Here is a 20,781-nt window from a genome sequence, read left to right as displayed (position 1 = left end):
AAGGGAAAATACTTGAAAGTAAGTAGGATTTATTTTGAAAAAAGGCCAGGAGAGTCCTAACGCATTTAATACACTTCTGAAAATTTTATCTTTGCAAAAATAAATGTTTTTTTTTCTGCCACCCTGACAGGAAAAGAGATGTAGGTAGTGCTGTGCAGACAAAGTAAAGTTTCCTGAGAACAAATCCTTTACTCCTCCCTAAATCAAGAGCTATCTTTCTCTCCCTACACATACAAAAGTTTGTTGAAGCATTCATAGGTGAAATAGTGTGTTTTGGGTGTAGCACAGATTTCATAGGGGAAGGAACATTATTTTGGGGGGGACATTCTTTTGTACCTTCCTATTTTGATAGCATTGTGTGTGCATAAGGTATCCTTAAGCCTGGTTAAAAAGACGCTGTGGTAAAAGGGGCCCAAGCGAGATGGCAGACTGTGGGTCCAGAGCTGGTACAAACATATACTCAGTAGCTGGCTTGACTCTCAAAGACCTTTTTTTTCTGTAAGAAACAGTGCAAACCTTTCTTTCCTTCTTCGGCTGCAGTTTCTGGGAGAGAAGTGCACAGTCAGCTGTTGTGGGCTGTCAGCAGTGTCACCAGCCTCAATCACCGCTCCTAGACCAAACGGTTAAGATTAGTTACACAATCCATTTTCATCCATTTGCTCTTTTCAGTAGCTTGGTGACTCCCACCTCTTCTTCAGGAGACTTCAAAATAAGGTGACAACTGTCACTAACAGAAGGAGAGGAGACCAACTGCTTCCGTCACCGCTGGGAGCCAGACCATCTGTATGTCTCCTTTCTCTTCTTCCTCTGTTTAACAAACAGACTGATTTCCCCTTCAACACAGGCAGCATGCCACTGCGCCAGTCATTTCTGCTTCTTCCCTTCTTTTTCTTCTCCATCCCACAGGCCTTCAGTCATGCGCAGACATCACAAGGACTGTGAGCGATGGCACATACATTCTCCATAGACTTTCTGTCCCCGTTTAGCTGATGAATGACCTTCAGTTCGTATAGCCTAATTCATTTATTAGTGCTGCTCTACAAGCTGGTCAACTTCCTGGGGACAGACAAGGTAGCTGTCCTCCTAGCGCACCAGCAAGCTCTGTGTAGCTCTTTTCTCTATGTGCCTTTCTTAAAATACTTCTGTCTGCAGCAGTTTAGATGGAGAAAAATTAGGTGGCAATATGTGCATAGATTTTTCTTACACGCTAAGCCCATAAGATGGTTGTTGGGCTGCAAGAATTGGTTTGCGCTTCTTTGACCCAGGTCTGGACTTTGCTGCTGAGTCTTCTCACGTTTTTAGCAACCTCCATGCAACAGAAAGGCTCATGTGTCCCAAAAAAAGAATCCTACAGAGCACAATATCAGTTGTATTAGGAGCAGCAGCAGCAGCAGCATTTCTGGTTTAATGCAGAGGTGGCTGTTATTAGTGGTCCATGTTTTCTGTGATTCTTTAGTCATGACGTAAGAGTAGAAATATATGAAAAACTATTTAATATGCTTTAATGAATATTTTCCTGTTTTTACTTTTGAAAAGGGACAGATTCTTTAGCAGAGTGATGGGTCAAGGGGAAATGGTTTCAAGCTAAAAGAGGGGAAATTTAGATTGGATATAAGGTTTTTTTACAGTGAGAGTGATGAAGCACTGGCACAGATTGCCCAAATAAGTGATAAATGCTCTGTTCTGGAGACATTCAAGATCAGGCTGGATGGACTCTGAACATCTGATGGAGCTGTAGTGGTCCCTGTTCATTGCAGGGGAGTTCGACCAGATGGCCTTTAAGGGCCCCTTCGATCTCAAACAATTCTATGATTCTGTGAAAGTAATTTTAGATTCCTAAATGTTTTGCTAGTTGGGTTGTAAGCTAATCAAAAACAGGAAAAAGGAAAGCAAAAAAAAATCAAATTATTTTCAAATTCTTGGACTGCTTAAAATTCCTGCTGAGCATCATCCCAAAATAGTTCAGAGTGAGGAATTGTGAGATTTTTTTGGGACATTAAATATTTGTAGTAATTGAGTCTTTGTAATGCAAGTTGTTATCCTTGTGATTGCCTGTATATAAAGGTTGACTTCAAAATGCTGTTTTCTCACTGGATTGTTTTAATAGAGCCCAAGTAACTTGGTAAGAGCCTGTCTTGAGAGCCTTTCCTTGACACTGAGAGAAATCATCAGGCTTCCTCATTTGTCTTCTTTCAAGAGGACAGTATATGTTAAGGAGAGTAACAAAAACTGTCTGACAATCACAAGATCAGTGCCTTCACTGCCATTGAGACATCCTTCAAGGAGAGGGATAAGGGCTAGACCAGCTGATGAGCGGGGGTGAAGGGAAATAGTTGGAGGTGGAAGCATAATTAAAAAGTGAGTGGTCCAATATATAAAAAAAGTATCAAACGGATGTTAAACTACTACATGCAGGAAGGGTGTATGCTGAACAGGTGCTGTACAAGAGCACCTGTCCCTGGGCTTGTTGTTGGGGCAGCTTCCTCAACCCAAACTGCCTTGTTCAGACCTAGCATAGGGATCTCCCTCATAACCAGACTGCTAGGCCAGGCACTGCAAGCATGTTGCTGAAACCCTGGTTTAGGGTGTTTATGTTCCTGGAGTTAAATAAAAAGAAATCAGCATGAAATTCACTTTGTAAGTGGCAATCACAGACCTGGAATTCATCCACAGTTATTGTAGGTTAAAAAATGCTATAAACTGCTCATCCAAGGCTGGGAAACCAAGGCATTATTGTTTTTCCTGTTATACACAAATATAGTTAAGGGAGAATTAATCTCTTGGGCTTAAAGGGGTAATTTTTGACCAAAGTTAATTATGAAGCACTGGAAGTACCAAATAACAGATAAAATGCACTTGCAGTTTGATTTTATTAGTGCAATTCTACCTTACCGTGTACAGTGTTGAACTATCCAAATAGTCCAAGTGAGACCCATTGTACCAAAAAGCAATTTAAATACAGTGCTTAGCTAATGCAACAGCACTCTTTTTGTAAAATAATAATTCTTATCAAATTAAGGCTTCTCTCAGCTGTGCTTCACAAAGCAGCGGAGACATTTTCAATAAGAACAAACACAAATAATGTTTCTGTCTAAAAACCATTACACTCACGAAGATCAAAGGAACAAAAAATAGAGGAAACACAAAAAATTGGTTGTATGAAAGAGGAAGTATTTGGTGGGAGATGGATATCATTTGTGAAGAGTACCATATCACATTGAAACATAGTTTAGCTTTTAGCAAACACTGGGAATTCCTGATAGGTGGCAGCAAGGCAATTTAGCCTTAGAACTACTGGTGTTGATTTCTGATTGATTTGCTGGTAAGGGTCTGTAGCAGAAATGCTGAATCATGGCCTGAAGCAGTGATTGAGCACCTGGTGGAAGGCAGGGCCAGCCCAGGGGAGCTCAGGTGCATGCAATGCTCCTGAGTGATTGGAAGGGGTGGAGCCAGGATCCATCCCTTCCCAGACCTCATTTAAGGGCTGGCAGTGGAGGCAAGGGGATTTTGCTGGAGTTCCCTGCCTACTTGAGGCCTGCTGAAGGTAAGCAGTTTTTCTTTGTTTCTGCATCTGTTGTTGTTGCACTTGGGCTTGTTCTTAGTTGCTGCAGCCTAGGATTATTCCACTGTGCTATTGTTGCTGTACTTTCCATCGTACTATAGCATTTCAGTAGCTGTTCTTTTCTCTGTTTTACTGGTGCAAATGTAATAATTCCGGTAGAATTTTACCAGCTTCAAAGCAACATGCTTTTGCCTTCAGATGGGTTTTACTTTCCATGTTTTGTAACAAAATGTAATAGTGATTTAAGAGGGCAGGGTTTCTAGAACTGTTCTCGCTAAGCCAGTGCCTACTTTTGAGTACGCAACTGGAATGCGAGAAGAGGTTCCTAGTTTCTAAACTTCAAGCTAGTTTGAGTGGACCCTCACGAGGTTTGTTTGAAAGACAGAAGTCCTCATCACTCCTGATGTGCTAATCTAGGATTCTACATATGCCTGAAAATTTTTTCATGGCAGGTAGCATTTCTTGAAGCATTTAATGTTGAATGAGACTTCCTCAGAGCAGAACTCATGATCATTTCACAGCTGCTTTGCTGTGGCCTTTCCTGCTGTTGACATGCCTTCTTGCTGCTGGCCATTTGTCTGCTAGAGCAGGCAAACCACAGCCCTCCCAGGTCAAAGGGAGTCTTTCCATGAGGCTTCTTATGGATAATATATTGAGCACTTCACACAATGCATTTGATAGAAGGCTTGGAGTTAAGGAGGCAGATGATTGCAGGTGTTTTCCTTCTGTTCAAATAAAACTGTTGCAGAGGAGTCTTGCTGCTCCCTCTTATTTTGTCTGCTCTTAATGACTATCACCCTTTCCCACCCAGCACAAGATAGGGGATTTAGCTTGTAGTGTTCTTTCCTTCCCTATTTTTAGCAGGTGATGCCTAGATATGGATCAGATAATCAGGCACACACCTGGCAAATGGCACAGGCACTGACAGAGCTTTGCTGACTTATCCCAGCTGTGTAAATCATGGCACGGCCCTTCTCCCTGTGCTGCTAACAGGATTTGCCCATTGCCAGGAAGATCCTTTTCAGGAAGGGCTAATGGACAGTGAAGTCCATCTTGGTGGGAAGGTGAGATTGGCATAAAGGTGTTTAAATTGCTGGAGTAAAAAATGAGATAGGCTCAAACTAGGAAAAAAAGTAGCTGGAATTTGTGGTTGAACAGCCTGTGGTCAGCTGTGGGGCTCTTTTTGGATGCACCAGTGTATAAGTGCAGGTCTGTGGGTGCAGGAGCATCTTCTAGAGCTACATGGACCATAACTGAATGCAGAAGTGTGAGAATAGGGCAGGAAGGGGCAGATTTCTAAATTAAACTGCTGCCAAATGGCATAGTGTATAAGGTAGACAGCAGTAGAAATCTCTCATTTTTGGATGCACAGGATTCCTCTCCTTATGTATATAATTGAGCAGCAAAATAGGAAGTGTGTGCTCATTGCCTTTCTCTAGTCAGACCAGGAAAATTTCTCCTGCCCCCTGCATATAGCAGTACAGGCTGGATCATTATTTGCTGTCTGCATTTATTCTGCAAGTGTTTCCTAATGCAAACAAAATCTTTTTCTGGGAGGTATTAATCCTCAATCCTGCTTGTTATCTCGGGCTGAATATCTTTTGTGTATACAGGATCAGTGTCCTGCCAAGGTGTGTTGCACCTGTGGTTGTCATTACATTTCAGCAGCAGAATATCACTTGTTCCTTAATCAGAGCATCCCTTCCAGTGCTGCTCACGAAAGTTTGCAGGCCAGAAGTCCTCTGGGACCTGAGAGAAGCCCAATTGGTGTTAGCAATCTGTGTACAGTCAGACACAGACATCCATTTGAATAACAAAAATGTAAACTGTTTTTGCTTTTTTTTTAACACTCTGTGCAGCATGCTGCTAACCTTGGGTAGAAAATAGATGCTAATAAATGTGAGGTCTTAAAATGTGAATAATAGCCATTTCACACTTCATGGCAGATTCATACTGGTGAAATGGCTTAATACTTAATTGCAATGCTTGTCCTTATCTCAAGTGCAGATGACATTCCTCAGATAGATTTTTGCGATGACATCTGTGGAAATAAGTTGAGAAACTAATTAGTTATTCATATAATACAAAATATCGATGGTGCTCTGATTAAAAGGATGTGGTGGCAACCAACTAACATGATGTATCTGTCTGGTAGTTCAATCTGATCCCTGAGGTGATGTGTTTTGGAAGAGAAAATAATAAAAACACCCCCTGGCCGCTACAACACAGATGTTTATATTTTGTTAATGATTAAGCAGAGCTACCGTGTTCAGGAGTGGCATAACTTATTGCTTGTGCCTAGGAGGAGCGCCAGGTCTCTGGGCTCTAAGGACCATTTTTGTGGTGTTGACTGTAATGGGATCTGCAGGTTATTGACTAACAGCAGCCGTAAGCATCCCGAAAGCAATCATTAGACAACTGTCCAGAGAGAAGAGCCGGCAGGCCAGCATTTGTTTCACTGCAAGCCAGGCAACACTTTTTCCTTGCAGCAGAGCCCTTTCAGCTCTGTCCTTGCGGGGTAGCTGAGAGATGGTGTCTGCTGTGAGATGTGACATTTGGAACAGGTTATGCATAGTGATGTCCCATCCCTGCAGACACCTAAGGTCAGGCTGGTGGGGCTCTGAGCACCTGGTGGAGCTGTGGGTGTCCCTGTTCAATGCAGAGGAGTTGGATTGGATGGTCTTTAAGGGTTCCCTCCTACTCCAATGATTCTGTGTTTCTGTAATTTGTAATGCTTTGTGAGAGTCTCAATAACTGTTGGTTTATTGTATCATTTGCGCTTGAAAAAGAGTTATTTGTACCAAGGAGAGTGAACATGAAATGCAGAAGTAGAGAAGAGGCAGAGGAGGACCTGTGGTCCTGATTCTGTTTAATTCCTTTGAAAATTGTGTGATATTTAGGATGCATTCATGTTCAAAATGGTTGAATATCTCAGATTTTACTTGAAATAATGTAGTTCTTACCTTAAATAAATGAGAGGAATTCAATCCACTGAGCACCATGTTTGCATTTCGGTAGAATAATATCTGGCATCTTTAATATTTATGTCTTTCCCTCCAGCTGTGTATCTTGCATTTCTAAAACCTGAAGTGAAGAGCAAAGTAGGCTGCATATAAGTACTGCACTCAGTGCTCAGTCCTTACCTTTAAGAAGGGCAGTCTCCCTGCCAAGGCTTTGTATGTCAGTGCCTGCAGCACCATGAGCCCAGCAGGGGAATTGCAGCCAGGTTTGGCTGCTGTGGTTGTGAACCAACTTCCTCAAACCTGAGTGCTTAATACAGATTTTTCATTAACCTGAACAAAATAGGGAAGGGCAGTTCAGATGCTTTCCTACCCAAGTGAGAAGTTCCTCAGGGTTTTGTTTCCTTTTGCTTACTGCTCGTGCCTGAGCTCAGCTGTATCGAGGCAATCATAGTTATTGAGTGTGAGTGAGGTGCTTTGAGCTGTGCAAGTCCATCCTGGTTAAAAAGGACACTTTCACAAAAGCATTAATTGTACTTTAGGCAGGAATTGATAGTGGTTAATATGGATAGCCATATTAAAGAGAAGAAAAACGTATTTCTAACCGTCATGAGATTCTTGCTTTTGAAAGCAGTGCTTTGTATCTTATTAAGAGAAGTCATAAATATTCACCATGCCTAGAGGATCTTTAGTCCAAATTTGTGTCACGTGGAATAGAGCTGTTTTCTCTAGGCTGAGAAGGGTGGTGTATTGTTACTTTACATCTTGATTTTAGCCTTTGAAAGAGTGGTGCTGCTGCTGCCCTGCTCCTTATGTTTTATATAAATCCATCCTTTATGTTGCAGTTGTAGCTTTATCCCATGGGCTTATGTGGCACCTCTGGCAGTTTGAATAATAGTTTTCTTTCGAATGGCATCGCCGAGGTCACACTCAAGGAATGACACTCCTTGCTTTCAAATGGTGTTTGATGTCATGAGAACCCATCTCTAGATGTGACTCAGCAGTCAAACCTGTGTCCCTTAGGCAGCAGAACAGTACCAGACCAAGAAGGGGGCTTGGTTTGCTTTCTGCAGGGTGCTGTCAGAAGTCATTGCCGTATTAATTGCAATGATGATAAGGTGTGTTGCACTGAAGGCCACTGTTTTGCTATTTAGGCAAACCATGGCAACTTCCATGGGCCAGAATTGGAAATTTGTGTGCAGATTCAGCTCAGAAAACAGAATCCTTTACAAAGCTAGTCTTGGCAGCCAGTTGGCCCATCCTGAGCAGATTCCCAGATTCTACTGACACTTCTGAAGCTGACAGTTCCCAGCTCGGTTGGGATTGGTGTGAGCAGCTGAGAAAAAGCAACAGTTCTTAGATGCCAAATATTTGAAAGCATTGTGTGAAAGGTGAGAAGGCAAAATGGCAGTTGCTATTTATTCCATCAGCTGATGCGGTTGCTCTAAATATATAAAACAATATATGCACATGGCTTTGCTGGCAAGTAAAATAGTGCAGTGTTTCACTCCAGCTGCACAAGGACTTGGTGTCCTTGGATAGAAAAAGTCAAAATTATAAACAGTGTGTTCCACAGAGCTGTGTGTTGGGTCTGTGCAGGAAATGAGGAAGCAGAAATGTGATTATGACCAGTAAAAGCCAAAAAGCAGGTGAGTGTCTCTGAGAGAGCCTGAAAAACACTTTCAGAAACACGGATCAGTTCTCCAGAAGGGAGGAACACATTTCTCAGAGCGTAGGCAGTGGCTGTAGAAAAAGAGGAGCTTTTTCCCCTGGGTTCAGCTGGCACAAATGGGGGTCAGGCTGCATGGACCCAGCAGCTATTTCACCAGCTGAAACTTCTGCGTCTCAGCTGCAATTCTGTCATGTTGAATTGACCTTGGTTCATGGGATCTCTCTTGTATTTCACAATACTAAAACACATTCTCTTCCTCTGGTTTCACATCATTAAGGATGGGCATGGGAAGACTGGCTGAGGATATGTTATAAAGCAACACTGGGGAATCAAGCAAGAAACTAAGCCAAAACCCCCGAAAACTTACACCATCAAGGATCATAAAAGAGATTGTAAAGCAGAGGAGAAATGGCTTCCTCGTGCATTTGAGAACAGCCGAGAAGGCTGGATAATGAGGGGATGTGCTGCTGTAAGGAGATGTTCCCTGCCAGTGAACTCAGAGAAAATCTGCTTATATTTAATAAGGGTAGAAAGCAAGACAGAAAAAGTTCATGCTGCTAGTGCTGAACTGTGTGGCAGTGATGATAATGTCATGTTCTGTCCACTTCCTTGAGTACTAACATTTTAAAAGATAGAAGTAAAGTAACATGACACTTTTTTGAGAATTTGGTGTCTTAAATTTAATTAATATTAATGGAAGGTTATTAGAACTGTTCATTTTGATAGAAAATATGCAGTATCTTCTCATGCAGTGCCAGAGGTTAAAGATTGTAATCGTTTCCTAAGGTTCATGAAATGAAATTCTCTTATGATCCGCAAGATGTGATTGAGTGAAAAATGTGTGCATGTGAGATGGTTTGTAATAAATTCATGTTGCAATTAAAAGTCTCCTTAGGAAAACAGCCTATCGTACTTAAATCAGCTGAGGATCTCTCTTGAAAAGATGGCAGCTTTTATGTAAACCTGAAGAATTTCCTTTTGGAAACCCAAGTGCTTCCAGAAGGATCACCTGTGCTTTTGTCTGGTTTATATACCTCTAAATAACTAGAGATGGCATTTCTGACAGATCCTTTGTGGGTACAAGAGCTAAGCTTCCTGCCTAAGCCCTCCAAATGCTCTGCACCAGGTGATCAGTTCTTGTTCCTGTGGGTCAGGAGGAACTGTGTGGGGAGCAGAGTGAGAAAGCCAGTCCTGAGTGTGCTGTGCAGGTTCCAGCACTGTGTTTTCACTCCTCCCCAGATCCAAACCATTAGGTGTATATCATAATGCAAGCATTGGCTTTATTCCCTAATTGTTTTTAAAAGTTTGGTAATGTGGGACCACCTGTGTGGGTTTGGTGTTAGGACTGCATCCTGCAAGCCATACTTTGCCTTTAAGTATCCATGTAGGTCATGAAGTAGTGATGCACCTACACTCCCATTAAATATCTCAATTTAATGGGTTCTTAGTTCAGTTCGATCTCTCTCTCTGTTGGCACTGTTCTGAACAGTGGGAGAGGACCAAACAGTGACTTTGTCAGAGTGTTTTGCAGAGCTTCAGATTCATGGCATTCAAGCAACATCACACCAGGAGGCTAAATCTTTGAGTCTAGAGGTTAGTTACAGATAGAAAGAATAAATCAAGCAATAAAAGATGCCTATATAAAAAGATATTTCCTCTGAAATGAAGATGCTTCAGAGTTCATCATAAACCCCTGACATGCATTCAGTCACTCTGCCTGCTGTCGCAGTCTGAAATGCATTTCAAGGTGCCTGCATATTTTTATGCTGTAACCTCTAATAAATACATAGACATTTTCAATGATGCTGCATCATACTCTGTGAACTGATATGCTGTGAAAGGGGAAGCAGTGTCAGTGCGATGGAAGTTCTGCAGGCAGAAGTTCTCTGATACATATTATCGCCAAGGGATGTTCAGGTTGGAAATTAAGAACAGTTTCTTATCTGAAAGAGTGATGGTGCATTGACACAGGTTGCCCAGGGAGGTCGGAGGGTCACTGTCCTTGGAGGTGTTTGAGAACTGTGGGGATGTGACACTGAGGGACACAGTTGGCATGGTGGGATGGGTATGGGTTGGACCAGGTGACTACAGAGATTTTTTTTCCAACTTTTTTGATTCTATTAAAAGTGTTTCTCTGAGGGCTGCAATATGTCCAGATGTCTGGGCAATATCAAAAGGCTGCTTTCATAATCACCTCTTTGAGGAAGCTTTTGTCTATCTGGATGCTAGTTCTCTGTTTCTGCGTGAAGCAAAACTTATCTGTTCCTGTAGTGGCTTTCCTAGTCTAGGCCGTGGTATGGGTAATTGGTCATTGCATGAGAATGGAACAGCTTCTCCTTGGGCCGCATCACTGAGCTCCTTCTGTTAAGAGATCACATCATTTTCAAAGCATGTTAGAATTACCATTGGTTTCTTTTGGTTGGTTGCTCATTTTATTTTTACAGAACTATGTGCATAAGTCACAAAGAGGAGTAGAAAAGGAGAAGTGATATCTTGTACTTATTCTTTACGGGCTTATCTGGTTTATTTTGACATTAAAGTTTCAGCGGTAGTGGTTTCTGAAGAGCTTAAAGTATATAAACTGGAGACTTTGGGTAGTATACAAGGTGTATAGACAGAATAGATTCAGCATCACTATCCAGCTGAGTAACTGTAGCTTTATCTTGCATGCTAGAACAACTCCAGTAGTGAACCATATTTCCAGTGTCAAATCTTAATATATTCATGGAGATGCTGAGGCTGTTTGGCTTTATAGGCTTATAACTTGGAGTGATCTATGGGCAATGCCGGATTTGGCCAGATGGAAATCCCCTCCTTCATTGATGTACCAGCCCCCAATGGCCAGCGAGCTGATGCAGCTGCGTGTAGCTCAGAGCCCAGCAGTGTGTGGACAGGCAGTGAGTGCAGCGCTCGGAGATATATTGGCAGCTTTGCCATTAGCACCACTATACTTTTCCTGCTGTGTGCTCAGCTAATATAAATATTCCTGAACTTCTTTTATACATACTCAGTATGTGTCTGTGCCTTTTTTTCAGAAACTACTGGGTTTTTTTTATATTAAAATAGGAGAGTGTAGAGCTTTTAGAATTCTATTTCTGTATTCATGGCACAAATCACAGTGAGAGCAAGAGCTGGGTGTCACAGCCGCAGGACAAGCTGCATTTCTGTCTGAGTGCATCCACCAGGGCTTTACTCTTTCAGAGCAGGGTGCCAAAAGTGTGCCATTTCCACACAAAGCCTTTGGCAGTGCTGGGTATAGAATGCCCTAAGAGCGCAGCTGAGCACGAGGGCTGGTGGCTGTTCCTCAGCAGTATATATGCACAGCACAGAAGTCATAACCAGTTGCTTTCTCATCTCCAGCAGTAGAAAGGACCAGTAAATTCCCCTCAGAAGGGGGCTCATTTGCCAAGCCAAATGCCTATAGTGCAGCCAACTCCACTTTCTTAGCAGAACGCAAATATAACAGTCTTTTCCATAGTGCCCAGCAGTGTTTCTCATTCAGGTTGACTGGCCTGCAGTGACATTAGTGTCCCCAGGGCTTCTGAACTTAATAATTTCCAGTAGCTGCTTGCCTGCTCGAAGCAGTCCCAGTCCAGCCTCCAGTATGTTCTCCCTGTCAGTCACTATGGGAACAGCAATCAAAGCTTGTATTTATGGCTCTGTAGATGTCTGAGGTCATGGAGCACAGGTCTGGTGGGAACAATTAAAATAGGCCTGTCCAGTTATGTCTTTTTAAGTTCTCCCCACATTATAACTCTAAGTAGAGCAGTACAGTTAGAGCAGCATGACTGTTAGGATATGATTGCCTCATAAAGGATATCCTTTATAGGAGATAGATATTCCATATACTGTCATCTACGGGAACATACTGAGAGTAGTCAGTATCTCTAGCGCTGGATGAAACCTGCCCCAGGTTTTTCTCTGCAAACCCAATGGGGAGTTGCATGCTGCCAGACCCTGCAGGGTCCCCAGGGACGCATCTCAGGTACTGGGTATTTCTCTTACTGGTAAACTGAAAATTCCGAATGCTTGTATTTAGGGTGACAGTAAATGTTGTTTATACCTGGTAGCTTACTCTACAATAATAAGAAAAAAGTGAGGACTGTGGGAATTGGTGCAAGGAGGGAAGGACTGTGGTGAACTTAACATCTGAGGGACAGCAGAGTAATTTTTTAGCAGTGGCCAAGTTTTGTAGAGGAAACTGTTTCCTTCTCCCTTCTATTGAAAGAATTGTGTGATGTGGAGCCTCAGTGCTCCGTTGCTGGAGCTGATTGAGTCTGGGGATTACGTAGGTTCTCTTACCCTTGAGCACAGAATGGTATAGAACATCTTGAGTTGGAAGGGACATATAAGCATCATTGAGTCCAACTCTAGGCTCCACACAGAATCAACTGAAAATCAGAACATACGTAAATTATATCAGAATGAAAATGACTTGGGCCAGAAAGTTGAGCAGCAAATACTACATGAAGATATAATTAGGTTGCGGTTCATGTGCAGTGGGTGCAGGAAGATGCTACGTCAGAGTTTTAAATACCAGCCAGCAGGTGTGTAAACATTTGTAAACCTTCACTCTTGTCCAATGGCCCAATTATTTTAAATACTTCAAATATTTTTCTGAAAGGCTTATTATGTAAAGGAATTTGTGACCCTCCACAGACAGTCAGCAATGGGGATTTCTGCCAGAGCTGATACTAAAACTGAACAGAGGAAACATTTCACTTGTGTCTATCATCTTTGAGAAGCTTCTGCATGGATGGATAGAAGCACACCCTACCTTCTTCCTGGCAGCATTTGCTTACTGACACCCATGGAAACAACAGTAGTTGTAAAGATTTCACTAGAAATCTTTAGCAGAGTGGTGGCCACCATGAAAGACTGTCCAAATTCCGCAAAGCTCAAGGAACTCAAACAGATATTAAGTTCTTGCCTGCTTTGTTTTCTCTCCTGCTGTCTACCAAGCATGCAATCAATATACAGTGTTAATTTGACTGCTGAGGGATACCATGAGAGTGCAGGCAATTGAGAAGAAAAAAAGAATTCTGGAGAGAAAAAAACAAAACCCTACACCTTACAGCTTTGATTGTTGTTTTTGACAGTGGTTAAATGACCATGATTTGTTTTTTCTTTTGCACATTTCTTCTGGGTATTTTTGGGCCAGACAAAAGAATTAAAGTTGTTTTTAAGGTTTGGAATCCAATTGCCTTTCCCTTGTTATGTTTCCAAGGAAACTCTATTGACTTCTTTTAAAGGCAGTACTTAGGAAGTCAGTCAGGTTATGTCTCTGTGCCTGGGGCCATTCCCACCACCTGAGACCATCTGGTGAATCTCCTGGTGGAGGCAGTGGCTTAGGGCCATGATCTGCAGTGGAAGTGGCAGTTTTCATGAGAAAGTTTTCAAATGAGTTGGCTTTGGCACTAGGAGAAATCAGTGGCAAGGAGTTGCCTGTACAACTTTGCTGTTTTGGGGAGGAGGGTGTATTACTCCTGGGCTGTGCTGAGCCATCCCCACTGCTCTTATACTGCAGTAACCCCAGGGATCACTGAGGGTCACAAAGGCAGTTCATCACAGGGACAGAAATTGAACTCCAGTGCTTCAACCACAAAGCCAGTCCTCCTACCTGCCTGTCTCTCTTTTTCAGAAAACAAAGTAGAAGGAAATGAAATTCCCTGCTGAAAACTTCTGCTAGGAAGAGATTATGACACTGAGGGGTGCTGAGTTCATTTTTATTAATCCATTTCATTTAATCTCTGCTTGACCTGCTCTGTCAGCAGCTGTGATTCTGTTACTTGGAAAAAAAGTCGTACGAGAGGTTATGAGTGTGAAAATGTGGAACTTGCCCAAGAAAGGATTGAAGGAGCTTCGTGGAAGTCAAGAAATGTTGAATGCTTTCTCTTTTTGCTGTGTTGAGCCAAGAAGCAAGAGGACTGATTTCTTTCTGCTCTGTTCTGCACCAAGGATCAGTAATTTACAGCATGGATGCTGGCAGAGGAAGAGTCAAGAGCAAGGATCGCAGCTTCTTGAGATGTGCACCCAAAGCAGCATTGCTTTGCAGTTCCCAGTATCCAGGTGTTACAGATGGAGAAGGGCAGGGGTGTTTCTTCTCTGCATTCATGCTATTATGGTCATCTCCCATTGGGAATCGTAGAATCATTAAGGTTAGGAAAGACCGCTGAGGTCATCTAGTCTAGCAACTGAATTGCTGCCACTAGGTTCAGCCTGTCTCCCAGTTAAGAAAAATACTGTCCTGCATATCTCTTGAAAAATTACCAAATTGTACCTTGAAATGCATGTTGTACTCAGGAGTGATTATATGTGAAAGATAAACAGAAATCAGTTTCATTTTTAGCTAAAGATAAATTGACACTTAGAATTTGCAAAACATCCTATTCTCAGAATTAAAGTAGTCCCTTTGGAGACATCTCTGTACTCTCTTTTACAGCAAATTGGCTCTTTTTTAATTGCCTGATCTCTTTCTATCTGTAGTTCATTCTTCTCTCCACCCACCTCCATAATCCCTTTGTTTTCTTCTCTGCACCATTTCCCAACCAATTTTTCTTTGAAAACAAGAAATGAGTTGTAAATCTCAAATGACTTGAAGATTTTCAAAGAACTAGGGGAAAAAACTATTTCAAATATCCCGTCCCTCCCATTGTCCTGCTAACTCCTCTGTGCCCAAACAGTAGCAGCTCAGAAACTGGCCTCACAGGGTGCTGGTCCCTGCTCTCCTTCTCTGTCCTCAGAAATCTTGACTTTTTCTTGGCACTCCTCCTGAGAAAGTGTTCATTTTTTCATGTATTTGTATTCTGTTGGATGTTATAGATTGTACAGAGGAAAAATTTCCAAATTATCAAAACAGGTTGTGAACCAGTGCTATAATGTGAAGAGCAATCACAGATCAGTGGATACTCATGAAAAATTCTGTTTTTCTCAAAGACAGCTGTCAGATTAGCTAGTTTTGATACAGGAATAAGCAACTAACTTCTTGGCTATTATATGCTGGAAATCATGCTAGAGATACTGGTTATTGTCCTGTTCAATGGTGGTATACATGATCGATTTGTTAAGGTTAGAAAAGACCACAGAGATCATCAAGACCAACTGTTTTGCCATCCCCACCATGCCCATTAATCCACATCACTCAGTATCCTGACTTAGACAATTTATTCTGTCATTTTGCTTCCCTAACTTCATCAAATAGCAGTATGTGAGAATTGGGTGAACTGGTTCACAACAGTATTAAGCCAGAAATAGTTTTTTTTTTTTTTTTTCACAACAGCCAAGTCCTGTGTCTCTATCCATGGTCATAGTTGCCTGTATAGGGAAGGGTGTGGATGCTCATGATTGTGGGGCTGCTTTGTGTCAGACAGCAAGGCATGGAATTTCTCCTGCAGATATGAGGAGCACCTCTAATCACAGAGCAAGTCTGAGAATGACCCATCTGTTTGCAAAGGGGGAAATAGCTCCCTAGCTTTTGAGCAGAAGCCCAGCACACTAGAAAGCTGGATGGTTCAGTATTCCTGTGAAGTAATCTGAGGAGTTTTGGGTCGTTGCTGAGACCTTAAGCATGCAGACATAAAACTGTATTCCTGGTGTAAATTGTGAAAAAGGCCACAACTTTAGCATATCATCCCTTTAGATGTACAATTATGCCTATTTGCCATTTTATGAAGTATACAAAGGACAGCAAGTGGTACTTCTGCATAAAAACAAAAAACCTGCTACATGCTCTATATAGCTCTGATCAGAGGGGGGAAAATGACTACAGATTTGTGGTTGACAAGCTTCAGAAAGGGTTCAGCAGAGTGTGAAAATTGACATTTAGCAAATAGCAATTCAGCCTTCATTTTTTGTCAAGTTGCTTGGAATAAACTGCAGGTTTAAAACAAAATGTTTGGTCACTTGTTACATTGGATATTGCTTGTCTCATTACTGCAGTTAATTAAAGGGGGAACGAAAGTCAAAGCTAGAGTCAATAAGATTGTTAATAAAGATTTAATTTGGTGGAATCATTATAAATTGACTGTACAATGAATGGATATACCATAGAAGTATCAGTGTCGGAAGGTCTATAAATGCATTTTCAGAAATAGCCACCAGGTTGTAGCCAATTTGTCATGCTAAATAAGCTCTTCAAATCCACTTAGAGTATTCACTGTATGCTTTCAAGGGATACCACCACCAAGTATGTGATGCATACAGACATACCTTTTTTCCAGCAGGTATTCTACCGTTTCAAATCCTTCCTACTTTTGGTATCTCCATATTTCTTCATTGTAAGTTACTTACTATGAAGTCCAATCTTTTTATAAGGAACAGAATAAATCATCAAGGCAGTGGAAAAAGTAAATGATCGCTGCAGAAAGCACTGTAGTCTGAGCCTGTTCACTGTCCACATGAGATTTTAATCTGCCTGACCCTTTCCATTATGTCTGACCAAGTGGCAAGCAAAAATCCCATGATAGAGAGACTTCAAAAAATAATTTTTAATGGAAATCTGCAGCAACCTTTCATAAAGCAGTTCTGATGTAGAAGAATTCATGCAAACCACTGATGATAATGACTGCAGTATTTGCATAGCACTGCACCCCTGCCAGTATCATCCACATACTTTGGATTATCATGAGAAAGTGATTTCTCTGCCAGTGACCACATGCAGGTCTGCTCAGCGGGATTATGCAACACCCTGGAGGAAAAAAAAAAGATTAAAAAACAAACAGTTGCTTCTTCAGTCTTCTGAAGTAGGACAAAAGAGCAAGCATTCAAAGTAGTGGAGAGTTGGCCCAGATTGGTTCAGTGGTATTTTGCTGCCTTCACTGCATATGAAGGTCACCCTGAAGTGGAACACTATGTATGTTAGGTTAATAAATACTTACTGGATTGACACGTTAAGTTTTATCTGACACAAGTCCCATCTTTCCATTGGATTTTCTAATTTTACACCATTTCTGGTGGCATTTGTCCTCCTGCAACCATCCAGGAGCCAACATAAATTTTGTAACATGCTCCAAAAGCTATTGCAGTGCTTGTGCCTATTCACATTGACTAGTGCCAACTTACTGTAGTCCTGTAGTGTGTCAGGACTGGGTTGACACCATGTTGCTCACCTCACAGCTACAGATGGCAGGTCTGAGGCCAGTGTGCCTCTGCACACCCTGATACTAGGCAGCAAGCTATGCCAGTGGCTTGAGGAGCTACCATGCTGTTTCTATTTCTTTATTTCACACCTGGCTTGATAACGCATCAAACACATCAAAACATCAAGATAATACCCGATCTTACAGCCTCTTCTGTAATTCTAGCTGAAAAGGTTTCTTCCAATTAATGCCATTTAATTAGAAGCTTTCAACCTGTAATTAGAAACTTACACCAGCCCACCTTTGTTTCTGGAAAATGCATTTCTGGTTTAGGCAATTATAGTAACATAAAAAGTAATTATTTTTCTCCATGTGTGAAATGAGTGTTCTCATTAATGCACCCAACAGGAGGAGGAATTTGTTTTGTTTCAATTTGTTTTCTTATGTAACTTACTGCAGTAAAATAAGGTACAGCCAATACCCAGAAATGGTGCTTTACGTGGTAGCTGGGGCATATCTAGCTCCTGAGACTGTCACTTGCTCCTGCTGGGAACACAGAGAAACTGCGTACAATTAACACAATGCAGTTAACAAGCCTCCGTGAAGGAACTGCCAGCCCGAAACCATTACTTGGCTAGTTTTGACTCAGGCTGTGTAATGCTGTGCCAAGAGACATTCGGTGGTGTGATGTCTGTAATGGAAATGAGAGTCTGTAAAGTTCCAGCTAGTGGCATCATAGCAGTGGTTTCGTTATCAGGTCTTACTCAACCACTCATTGATGATGTCATTTACTATCCCTCTTTTATTGTTCCAGAAGAAAAGATATTCATTCCTTGCCTTTTCTCTAACCAAAGCAGGTTCTCTGCTTTTTTTTTATCTCATGGTGTCTCCTATCGTTGATTCCTGGCATTAATTACATTAATAAATAGGGCTGTAGTCTAGCTGAATCTCAGTCCCACCTACAACTGCTGTGATTTTATTAATCGCTCCTGTGGTCCCAACTGGTAACTCCTCTCCCTTGAGAAACTGGCACTGTGCCTCTGGCATCAGCACCGATGGGACTGTGCTGCTCTGGATGCAGCCCTGGCCATTCCATTTTTAGGAAAAATTTTCTTCCCTGAAAAAGTATTTAAATGTTGGCACAGGCTGCCCAGGGAGGCGGTGGGGTCACCGTCCCTGGAGGTGTTCCAGAACTGCGGAGATGTGGCAGTGGGGATGGGTTGAGGTTGGACTTGTTGATCTCAGTGGTCTTTTCCAACCTCTTTGATTCTGTGATTCTGCTGTTGCCCTGGTTTTGCGGCAGTTTCCCACCACTTGGCCCTGTAACAGCTCTGGATGTCGGAGCTCATCAATTAAGGCTGAAAGATTGAGCACGGCAGGACGGAGGGAATCCTGCAGACAGCTCTCTGCTCACGTCTGTCAGGCACAGTGGGGATTCGGAGCGAGACCAATCTGCTCACAGCCCACCGGGTGAGGAGAGCGTCGCTGCCGTCATCACTAAAATAGAAACAATTCATTTTGCATCCCTCAGTCCCTTCCCTGGCCCTTAAAACTCATCATCATCATCATCATCATCACCTTAAACTGCTTCTGTATTTACCACACATCGTTTTTGACTGTCTCCCAATTTCTATGATAATTTCCTTCCTTGATTTATAAGCAACAGCATTTTTTAATTATCCAGATGATTTTAATTTTCTCAGCCATACCTCTACTTCGTAAAACATTAATCTCGCACTTTGTTCTTTGACAGTCTCTACCCTTCACCACTTCTCCAGTTCATGATGAAACCAGATCTCAATAGTATTACACACCACATCTTTCTCTCTAAAGTAATTTGATCTTTTCCACTTGATCTCTCTTTTTGTCCTCTAAATGCTATATTTTTTTTTCCTGTATACCGTTCTAGAGCTTACTTAAAAAAATAATTAAAAAAAAAACCAATTTAGGATAACTGACGTAACTACAGCTTCTTCATCCCCTTCACCCATTCCCATGCATTAGCCTGATAAACATTCAAAGATACAAAGAACTCACAATTGTATTTTGACTTCTCTACGTTTTTCTGGTTTCATTGCTTTTAGTGCTCTGAATACACAGCAGTGGGCTCCTGTGAGCCACGCCTTCAGACTCCTTTGGTTTCTCATTTATCTAGACTCATCTGAATCTTTCAGCATTAGCTAAGCATCTTCCTAATGCTGGCTTTGACCAGTTTTGTAATGGTTTCAAACTGCTCCTGTTACTGCAGAGGGAAATGGTCAGAACTGATAGATGTAGGCTGGCAAAAGGGGAGGATTGTTCCCCACACACATTCATTCATTCAGAGAATGCAGCACCTGCAGATCTCAAGCAGGACTGTTCATCCAGCATCATAATCTAAGGAAATACTAATTTTCATCTGTAATTTATATATAAGGGCAATTCACGTTATTTTATCCATTCTTTCTCTCTTTACTCAGCTTTGTACAAAATCTCTTTAGCATCTCTGTTGTCCAAATACGGAGGAGTGAAGCTGTTGCCCTCCTTGCCATTTGAACCAGACTTATCTCTGGCTCAATTAGAAAACTGTAATTTCCAATAAAACATCGTTAGACCTCTGATCCTGTCAGGTCCCTGACAGGTTTAGTTGGATTTTCCTTAGGAATTAACCATAGTTTGTGGGTGATAGCTCAAAGATTCTAGATCTTATTAGGAATTAGATGTGGCTATAAAAATCTTCAGAGTATGGCTGCACTGAAATTGTCATTTAACAGATTTGCAGCATAGACTCTGGAAACTGTATCATGATGCAGGCTGTCAAACTAAGGAATATTTACAGCTATAGCTAGGATTTACAATTGGGTGCCATGATAATCATATATCCTTGTTTACTTCTGTAATTAATGTTGCTATAGAAAATACCCTGGAAACCTTTCATAAGGAAGATTTATTTATGTTGATTGAGACTGTAATCAGATGTCCTCATTCAAACAGTAATTGGAGTGCTTCATTAAAATGTAATTGCAAACAAGGTTTATGTCAGTGCTGGGGAATAAATAACGGGGATACATATCTTATTATTAGTGATGATATCTTCTGTAAGCTTTCAGAGTGCTTGCTGCTTTTGTGCTGTGCCATACGTGACAACATATTTACTCAAAATGTTGGTATCTTGATTAGGAATGAGAGAGAGAGATTTTGTTTTACTGTTTTTATTTTAAATTCTCACTCCAAGGCCAGGTCTCTTTTTTATTATTATTAGGATTTTTTGCTCTTTTCCTGTTTTTACCTTAAGCTCTGTGTCATTGCTATTGCCATATTTTAGCTCATTTTGTTCTCCTGAAATAGCAGTCCCTTACAGTAGGAAAGAAATGTAGGGCAGATGGGGATTGCTCATGACAGAGCCTTTTGCTCATTGTAAGATTGCAAAAATTTGGGTGAACTTCAGCTAAGGTTTTGGCCAGATGAGTCCCAGTCCTTGTTCCTCCTCCCAAACTTTCTGCTCCACTCTGAGCACATGTAAGGCAGTTT

The 20,781-nt window shown here is 41.6% G+C and overlaps 1 protein-coding gene and 1 long non-coding RNA gene across 3 annotated transcripts in view; both read left to right on the top strand.

Moving 5' to 3' along the window:
* The window catches only part of SGCD (sarcoglycan delta), a 160,642-nt gene that overhangs the window by 99,887 nt on the left and 39,974 nt on the right, over positions 1-20,781 (top strand). The gene's annotated exons all lie outside the window — the stretch shown is intronic.
* Positions 3,501-16,286, top strand: LOC109370103. Its single transcript, XR_002119911.1, has 2 exons — positions 3,501-3,544; positions 13,836-16,286. It is a non-coding gene; the product is annotated as an uncharacterized LOC109370103 (long non-coding RNA).

Source organism: Meleagris gallopavo, chromosome 15, assembly GCF_000146605.3.
Source record: "Meleagris gallopavo isolate NT-WF06-2002-E0010 breed Aviagen turkey brand Nicholas breeding stock chromosome 15, Turkey_5.1, whole genome shotgun sequence".
NCBI classification, from domain to species: Eukaryota; Metazoa; Chordata; class Aves; order Galliformes; family Phasianidae; genus Meleagris; species Meleagris gallopavo.
Note: the sequence above shows the minus strand (reverse complement) of the source record. Positions and strands in the feature narration are given on the sequence as shown.